The sequence below is a fragment of the Octopus bimaculoides genome, chromosome 20, assembly GCF_046866305.1.
Source record: "Octopus bimaculoides isolate indiv1 chromosome 20, ASM4686630v1, whole genome shotgun sequence".
Taxonomy (NCBI): domain Eukaryota; kingdom Metazoa; phylum Mollusca; class Cephalopoda; order Octopoda; family Octopodidae; genus Octopus; species Octopus bimaculoides.
The window spans coordinates 25,838,670-25,847,164 of NC_142947.1; the positions used below are offsets into that span (position 1 = coordinate 25,838,670).

At 35.1% G+C, this 8,495-nt stretch overlaps 1 protein-coding gene across 3 annotated transcripts in view; it reads left to right on the top strand.

Moving 5' to 3' along the window:
• The first annotated feature begins 1,919 nt into the window (after window positions 1-1,919).
• LOC106868020 (ammonium transporter Rh type B) overlaps window positions 1,920-8,495 on the top strand; it is an 81,510-nt gene continuing 74,934 nt past the window's right edge. For 2 of the 3 annotated variants that reach the window (XR_016237621.1, XM_089338245.1), the window contains exon 1: window positions 6,212-6,371. The gene's annotated coding sequence lies outside the window, so the exon portion shown is untranslated. Of the gene's footprint in view, window positions 2,053-6,211; window positions 6,372-8,495 lie in introns of those variants that run through there. The other variant, XM_089338246.1, reaches the window with a different exon arrangement.

Below are 8,495 nucleotides of genomic sequence, written 5' to 3' on the forward strand. Positions count from 1 at the left end.
GAATTATGATGTATCACGTACTGAAACCCCTCATAGCTTTTCTTTATTTTTAGGAATTTTTACAAAATTTATTCGATTGTCTTCTGCATAATGGTATTAATACGATTATGCAACGAAAGAAAACTTTTTTTAATCTGCCCACCCACCCCGCCATAATCCAAAAATTGCCGATATTTTAATGCGTGCAAGAAACAGTAGTTAAAAATTAAGGAAATAGATTTTGGAAGATCTCTTATTATGACCGATTTATTCCATTATTCGAATGTCTTCTGAAACTTCTGCCCCAAAGATTTGTTTCTTCATAACCTTGAGGAAATTAAATATTTCTTAATGAATTTTCCTACAAATATGCTTCAGATCATGTAGATTCTTATTAAATTGGAATTCATTGTGAAAATCGTTTGTCCCTAAAGGAGTTTTAGAAAATTCACACCATTAGGCATTGTTGTATATACACGTGTACATATATACGTGGGTGTATACGTATTGTTTTAATTATATCTTTATACACGCACATATTCGCATAAAAAAAACTGGCATACCGTCGGTTACGACGATAACAAGTATCCAAAACATCTTCACCACTCTTCCAACTTCATTTTTCCTTTTAAAAAGACGGCTTTCGTCTACTTGGACTATATGATTCGGGCCACTCAGATTCTTCTTGTCTTTCAACAATTTTTGGGCACATATTTCCCTGCAAAATCGACGACTGTCTGTCTGCTAATATTGTTGATGGACAATGAGCATGTCACTGGATTATGTGAAAAGGTGTGAAGACCATCAATTGACTTTTTTCCATAGCAGTATTAAAAAATTATTTGGAAATTACAAAGAGAAACGAGTAGCAGGTTCGAACAGTCCGTATTTCAAAACCACGAATTAAAAAAATTAAAAAATAGAAAAACAATGGAAAGTTTTGGAGTTGGGGGAAATAATTTTTTTTTTTTTTTTTTTTTTTGCATAATCGTATTAATTCCATTGTGCAGAAGATAGAAACGAAAAAAATTGTAAAAATTCGTAAAAAAAAACAAAAAAACATGAGGGGTTTTAGCACGTGCTTTTTATTTAGATATACTTTTATTTTAGTTGTTTACACTCTTGTTTATACTCTTATACATTCAAAGTTTACAAATTTCCTTATTTAAATTTTGAATCATATTCCTTTCGATAATATCAATATGATTACAAAACTTCTTTGTAGACGATATTTTCTGTTTGGTCGACACTAATTTTCAAATTACTGGAGTCTGTTGCTCTACTCATAGTGACATATAACTGGCCAAGTGTAAACAACGGAGTGGGTAAAAATACACCTACACGATCTAAAGACTGGTCCTCTGCCTTGTTTGCTGTGAATGCGCAATCGGAATCTTTCGGAATCTACCCATCTACAGTGGGAAATAAAGAGATAGTATCGCAAATCTAAACCCTCTAAATTCACAAACTATACGGCGTGGAGGGAAGAATCCAGACTTAATCCTCATCGCTTGAATTTTAACAAAATATCGGTAATTGTTCACTTTACGGGCTTACAAAAAGCAAATAAGAATTAAGGGTGTGGAGGTCTTCGGTAGAATAGAGAGAGTTTCTAAGAAATGTTTTTTAGTGGAAGTATCTGATCGTTCTGAGCAGACTTTGACAGCATTAATTTAACGATGGACTCTGCCATAGAGCATACACTCATGAGGTGATTGTACATGAAGAAAATATCGGAAACACCTAGACGCGTGTTAAACGCAAATTATGCTGTCAATTCGGCACTTCAGAGGCTTTGCTTGTTTTGTATTTTCAGTGTAGAAGCAAGTTGACTTACTTCCCTTTGCTTTTTTTATTAGTTATCACGCACTTAATTCTTATTTACTTTTTTTACGCTTGTAAACTGAACAATTATCCTCAATATCCACTAAATAATCATACTTTTTCACATTTTTTTCGCTAAAAGCCTTCCTGATTACCTCATTCGGAATCCCGAGAAACATCGTGACGGTTGTCGAGCCGTTTGACCGTGAAGAGGGAACAGACAGACAGATGGATATAATACCCATTATAGTAAGATTAATATTATTGTTGTTGTTGTTGTTGTTGTTGTTATAAGGCGGCGAGCTGGCAGAAACGTTAGCACGCCGGGCGAAATGCTTATTCGTATTTCGTCTGTCTTTACGTTCTGAGTTCAAATTCTGCCAAGGTCGACTTTGTCTTTCATCTTTTCGGAGTCGATAAATTAAGTACCAGTTGCATACTGGGGTCGATATAATCGACTGGCCCCTCCCCCCAAAAAATTTCGGGCCTTGTGCCTAGAGTCGAAAAGATTATTATTATTATTATTATTATTATTATTATTATTATTGTTCAGTAGTCTTATTTTTATAACGTGCATTCACTTCACTACCGAGCGCAGATCTGTGCGCCTTGGGTACGTGCTGTGGTTTGCTGTGGTGCTCTTATGGTTACTGTATTGAAAGTGTTTTGCGTAGGATGTGTGCAGTGCCCAGTAGTGCAATTTTCTGTATGTTATATATATTTGTAAGTCCAGGTGTTTTGTTATGTATTTGTCTGAATATTTTTTTAATTATACCTAAGGCACCTACTATAATAGGAATTGTTTCTGTTTTTAGATTCCACATTCGAGTTACCTCTATTTCCAGGTCTTTGTATTTTGAAAGTTTTTCCATTTCTTTTAGAGAGACGTTGTCATCTGCTGGTATTGATACATCAATTAGAAAGCATTTTTTTTCTTCGTGATCTTTGACAACTATATCTGGTCTATTTGCCTTAATTTCTCTATCTGTGTGTATTGGCATATCCCAGAGTATGGTTGCTTTCTCGTTTTCTGTGACCTTTTCTGGCGTGTGTTTATACCATCTTTTTTCTGTTGTTATTCCATAGTGTTGGCATAACTTCCAGTGTATATAGGTCCCAGTTCTGTCGTGTCTGTGAATATATTCCTTCTTAGCCAGGACTGGGCAGCCAGAGATAATATGATTTATTGTTTCTTGTCCATCTCCACATATTCTACAGTTACTTGTTATGTTTCTTTTCATTATATGTTTTTGGTAATTTCTGGTGGGGAGGCTTTGGTCTTGTGCAGCAATTAAAGATCCTTCAGTCTCTGCTTTGAGTCCTGAACTTCTCAACCATTGCTCGGATTTTTCTCTGTCTATTTCCTGTCTATTATTATTATTATTATTATTATTATTATTATTATTATTATTATTATTATTATTATTATTATTTATTTATTTATTTTTAATTTGCATGTTTGTTACAGTCTCTTGCCGAGACACACCCAGCGTCTCCTAGGGCGACTGAAGGATAAGAGACATTCCAGTATGACCTAAAGCTTGGGGAGGGAAAGTGGCAGGGACAATAGCGAAATACCTTCATGTAATACAACACAGACATTTAAATGGATAGGGTTTTTCTAAGTATGTGGGAAGTACTTGTCAGCATAATCTTTTGGATTTCTCAGAGATATAGTTCTCCTGGGATCTTATCTAGATGTTTCTGACATCCCTTTTTTATCCTACCTAGGGCACCTATAATTACAAGAACTGTTCTCGCTTTAAGATGCCACATCTTTTGTATTTCAATTTCCAGGTCCTTATATTTACTTAATTTGTCAAATTCTTTTACACATATATTTTCATCAGTGGAAATACTTATATCTATTATTCTACAAGTATTTTCTTACATGTGTTTAATAATTATGTCTGGTCGATAAGTATGGATCGTTCTGTCAGTGTTGACAGGAAAATCCCAAAGGACAGTGACATTTTTATCTTCAATGACATTTTTACTTTTACCTGATTCAGGATGATGTTCCTACTGAGTAAGCAGGAGTGCTGATTTTGTAGTGTCTACATATTTTCCAATGTAAATATTATCCTACACTATCGTGGCGACTTTTGTATTCGTTCGGTGTCAGTACAGGACAACACAAGATGAGGTGGTCTATTGTTTCGTCAACTGTGTCGCAGAATCTGCATTTAGGATCAGAACTGTTTTGAAGAACGTTAGCCTGGTAGTTTTTGATAAGCACACTTTGATCTTGTGCCGCCACTGCAAAAACCTCTGTCTCTGCTTTCAGTCCTGAGCTTCTCAGCCACTGATGGGTTGTTGCTTGGTCAACATCAGCATTTTGACTTCGAAATAGATGCTGTCCATGCAGAGGCTTCTGGCTCCACCGCCCCACAGTTTGTTTCTACCTGTTCTTTTTGCAGCCTACTTTATCCGCTTTGCTTGTTTTGAGGTAGTGGTTTCAGATTCTGCATGTAATTCAGGGTTAAGACCAAGTACCTTTGCAAATTTGTAAGTTTCCTTGACAACATCATGTGATATTTTGTGCTTTTCGTGTTTGCGCACAAGCCGCAGCATCCAGTTCTCTGCACTAGATAAGTACCTGTCCATTGCCATTGTAGAGGTTTTATAGTACAGTTCTACTTGCATCATTCTTCTTCCCCTATTACCAGATCAACATCTGCTTTTGGGTGGTGCATGTTCTTAATAATTAATTGTTTTCTTGTGACCTGTCCAGGCGCTGGAGCTCTGTAAGTTTCCAGTTAATGATGTTAAAACTATATTGAACTACAGGAAGTGCCAGAGTGTTAATGGCTTCGATGCGATTTTTCGATCTGAGTTCAGTTTTTAGTATGAGTCTTATTCTCCTCTAATACTCCTTTATTTTTCCTTCATAGTAGCATGTTGTATACCATTTCCTTCGCTTATCCCCAAGTATTTCTAACTTTATCGTGGGTCAAGCTCCTTGATGATAGTGTCGGTATCTAATTCAACTGAAGCTGCTTGCCTGCACTTGCCTCTTACAAAAATTGCTTTAGTATACTTATCAAGGCCAAAATCCACCCCGATGTCATTGCCGAACTCTTTAACAGTTCTTAGCAGCCCTACTAGCTCTTTGTCATTTCTAGCAAACAGCTTCATATCATCGGATGGGTTATTGTCGTATTATAAACTTTGAACCCATAGCTGGAGTTACTCAGTTACTTTGAGCGTGGGATCAGTGCCATGCGAAAGAGTAATGGGGAATGGGAATCACCTTGAAAGATGCCTCGTTTGATGTTAATATTGTTAGATCGGTTCATCCCATTACTATGGTTTAGAAGGAGACGTGTTTCATTTGGCCATATTACCTTGTAAGAATTTGGAGATGACAGGAGAGATCTTATACATCTCAAGAGCCTGAGTAGCCAAATATGTGGGACACTATCAAACGTTTCCCTGTAGTCTATGCATGTCATACTCAGGTTCTTTGTTTTACTCCGACAATTCTCTACAATAATTTTACTTATGAGTAATTGATCTTTGCACCCATAAGAATTCCTTTTACACCCTTTTTGAACATATGGAAGATTAGATTTCTGATTCTTCCAAGTGCACCAATTACTATTGGTATCACGTCTACTCTCTTCATTGATCCCGACCTTCGTATTTCTATTATTATTATTAGGATTATTATTATACACGCAACAGTTTAGACTGTTGGATAATAAAAATTACTAACAGCGGGCTACAACAAGTAACCTTAGATACCAAGAACCCTTCTAAGTATCCTAGCTCTCCCTAATAACACAGTTTTCTGCAGCTGTACTAAACCGGCTTTTAAGCCTATTTTCTCTATCCATCTTTTCAAATCTTTAGGTATAGTTCCTAGTGCACCTATAAATACTGGGATATATTTTACCCGCAATTTCCATAGTCTCTGTAATTCAGTGGCTAGGTCCTGACTCCGCACTAATCATTATACGTCAGCCTTTTAGAATATATGTTTTTGTTTACGTGCTTTCTCTGTCCCTGTCGATTTCCAGTTGTACCACAACTAAATAGAGACACGCATTTTGTCCGTCGCTCTGAAAATCTTACCAGTCCGCCGACTTTTTCATTAATTTGCTGACAAACGATAAGCATCAAGCTTCCCAACGTAAGTTACTATTGTGATCATCACAAGTTAAACTTCTTTGCTTTAAACTGGACAATGCAGCTTAACATAAAGACAATTAAACCCGATAAATGAATAAAAAAAAAAGAAAGAAAGAAAGACAGACAGACAGAAAGAAATGGAGAAATGAATAATGCAGGCATGCAAGGAAAGGTGTTTCAAATAAGCAAAAACTGAAAAAGATAGTCACAATAACGAAAAATATCTAAAAATAGAAACAATCGCTGAAAACTACTAGGTAGAAAAACTTTAGTTAGCGCGCGCATGTATCTGTTGATAGCTGTCATGCAACCAAATGAAACGTGAATATTCATTTTGTTGTCCGAGGAAACAGTCAGCAAAAGCGAGCAGAAATAAGTATCTAGTTTGCCTGCTTTACATGAAACACTCGACTTTCCAGTATTCATACCAACAGGTAAAATAAATCATTGATTAATATCTGTATATACCTAGTCAGACGAAAATATTTCTGCATGATAAGTTAAACATACTAATACCTATATATATATATATATATAATTATAATTTTAATAATTATTATTACCTATAAGGTTTTTAATGCCATGCTAGCCACCTGATATGATCGGTAATTTAAATAACCATTTTATCCTTATATATATATACATATATATATTATATATATATATATATATATATATATATATATATATATATATATATATATATATATATATATATATATATATATATACATATATATATATATATATATAGTATGTATGTATGTGTATATGTATATATGTATGTATGCATGTATAAGAGAATGTACATATGATGTATCTATATATATATTTTCAATTTTATATGTGCATGGTATAGAATATATAAGCATTTTATAGGTGCGAAAACAAGGTGACTCTCTTACGGCCCATAACAATTAACATCCACACACACACACACACACACACACACACACACACACATATATGTATATATATATATATATTATTTACACTTTTCATGTACATTTTTACCTCATATAACTCTTATTTCTTTCTTAATAATATATAGATATATTCCTTGTTTTGATGTAATTTTATGTTATATCTCTGTATTTATTTTTGTTTTTTGTCTCTTCTAATACCAAGTTATATAATGTCTAACATCTCGGATTCGAACTGAGCACTTCCAAGCAATCGGTTAAAAATCTTTTCGAAAAAGAAAAAAGCAATATATATATATATATATATATATATATATATATATATATAAGCGGTTTTTTTTCTATTCTCTCTGTTTATTTCCTCGTGTTCCTCTCTGCTGAAGAGCGTAGATTCGAAACGTAAAAGACTTTCTCACCTTCCCGAGCATCAAACTAATACACCTGTTTGTTGTTTATATACCTGTCTTCGTCCTTTGTTTTTCTGTAAATTTCAACTATATATATATATATATATATATATATATATATATATATATATATATATATATATATATATAATTAAATGAGGCAGCTAGTTAGCAGAGTTTCACCCCAAAAAAAAACAATAAACATCATTAGATATGACCGAGGGTCACAGCAAGAAATAATACCTAATTGGCTCTGTTGCTACTTGTCTGCGCACATACAATTGTATACATACGCATTTGTGTGTGTGTGGTGTGCGTGTATATATATATATATATGTGTGTGTGTGTGTGTGTGTCTGTATGTATACAGGGGTTGGACAAAATAATGGGAACACCTTAGAATTTCAAAAAATTATTGTAATACGGGGTAGGACCGCCTTTGGCAGTAATTACAGACTGAATTCTACGATGTATGAACTCGCACAAAGTATGAATTGTTTCCAAAGGAATTTTTGTCCATTCTTCAGCTAAAACAGTTTCCAGTTCTTGTAGTGATGATGGTGGAGGATATCGGCACCTCACTTGTTTTTCTAAAATGCACCATAAATGTTCAATGATATTGAGATCTGGGGACTGTGGTGGCCAGATAAGATGTTCAACTTCACTAGAATGTTCCTCATGCCATTCAGTAACAACTTTAGCAGTGTGAATTGGTGCATTTATCATCCTAAAAGATTGCATTTCCCTCCGGAAACAGTTCCGCAACTACGGGATGAATTTGATCAGATAAAATGCTTAAATAGTCTTGACAATTAATCCTGCCATGAAGGGAAACCATTGGGCCGTCGGATTTCCAAGATACAGCCCCTCACCCCACCCACCAGATCACCACAGATACTCCTGCATGTATGACAGTTGGAAGAAAGCAGTCTGGAATAATGCTTCTGTTGGCTGTCTCCACACGCATACTCGGCCCGTGGTCCGAAATATGGTAAAGGATGACTCGTCCGAGAAAATAACATTCTTCCACTGTTCTAGGGACCAATTCTGTAGGGGTTTTTTCCACTCTAAACGCTTTGCAACGTTTGTTTTCGAAAGTAGTGGTTTTTTGATTGCAGCCTTCCCGTGAAATTCGGCTTTGTGCACCTCGGAAAACTCACTCTGATCTTTCTGTAAAGAAAAGAACACCTATATTTGTAGGTGAGATCCAGGCCATGATTGACAACGA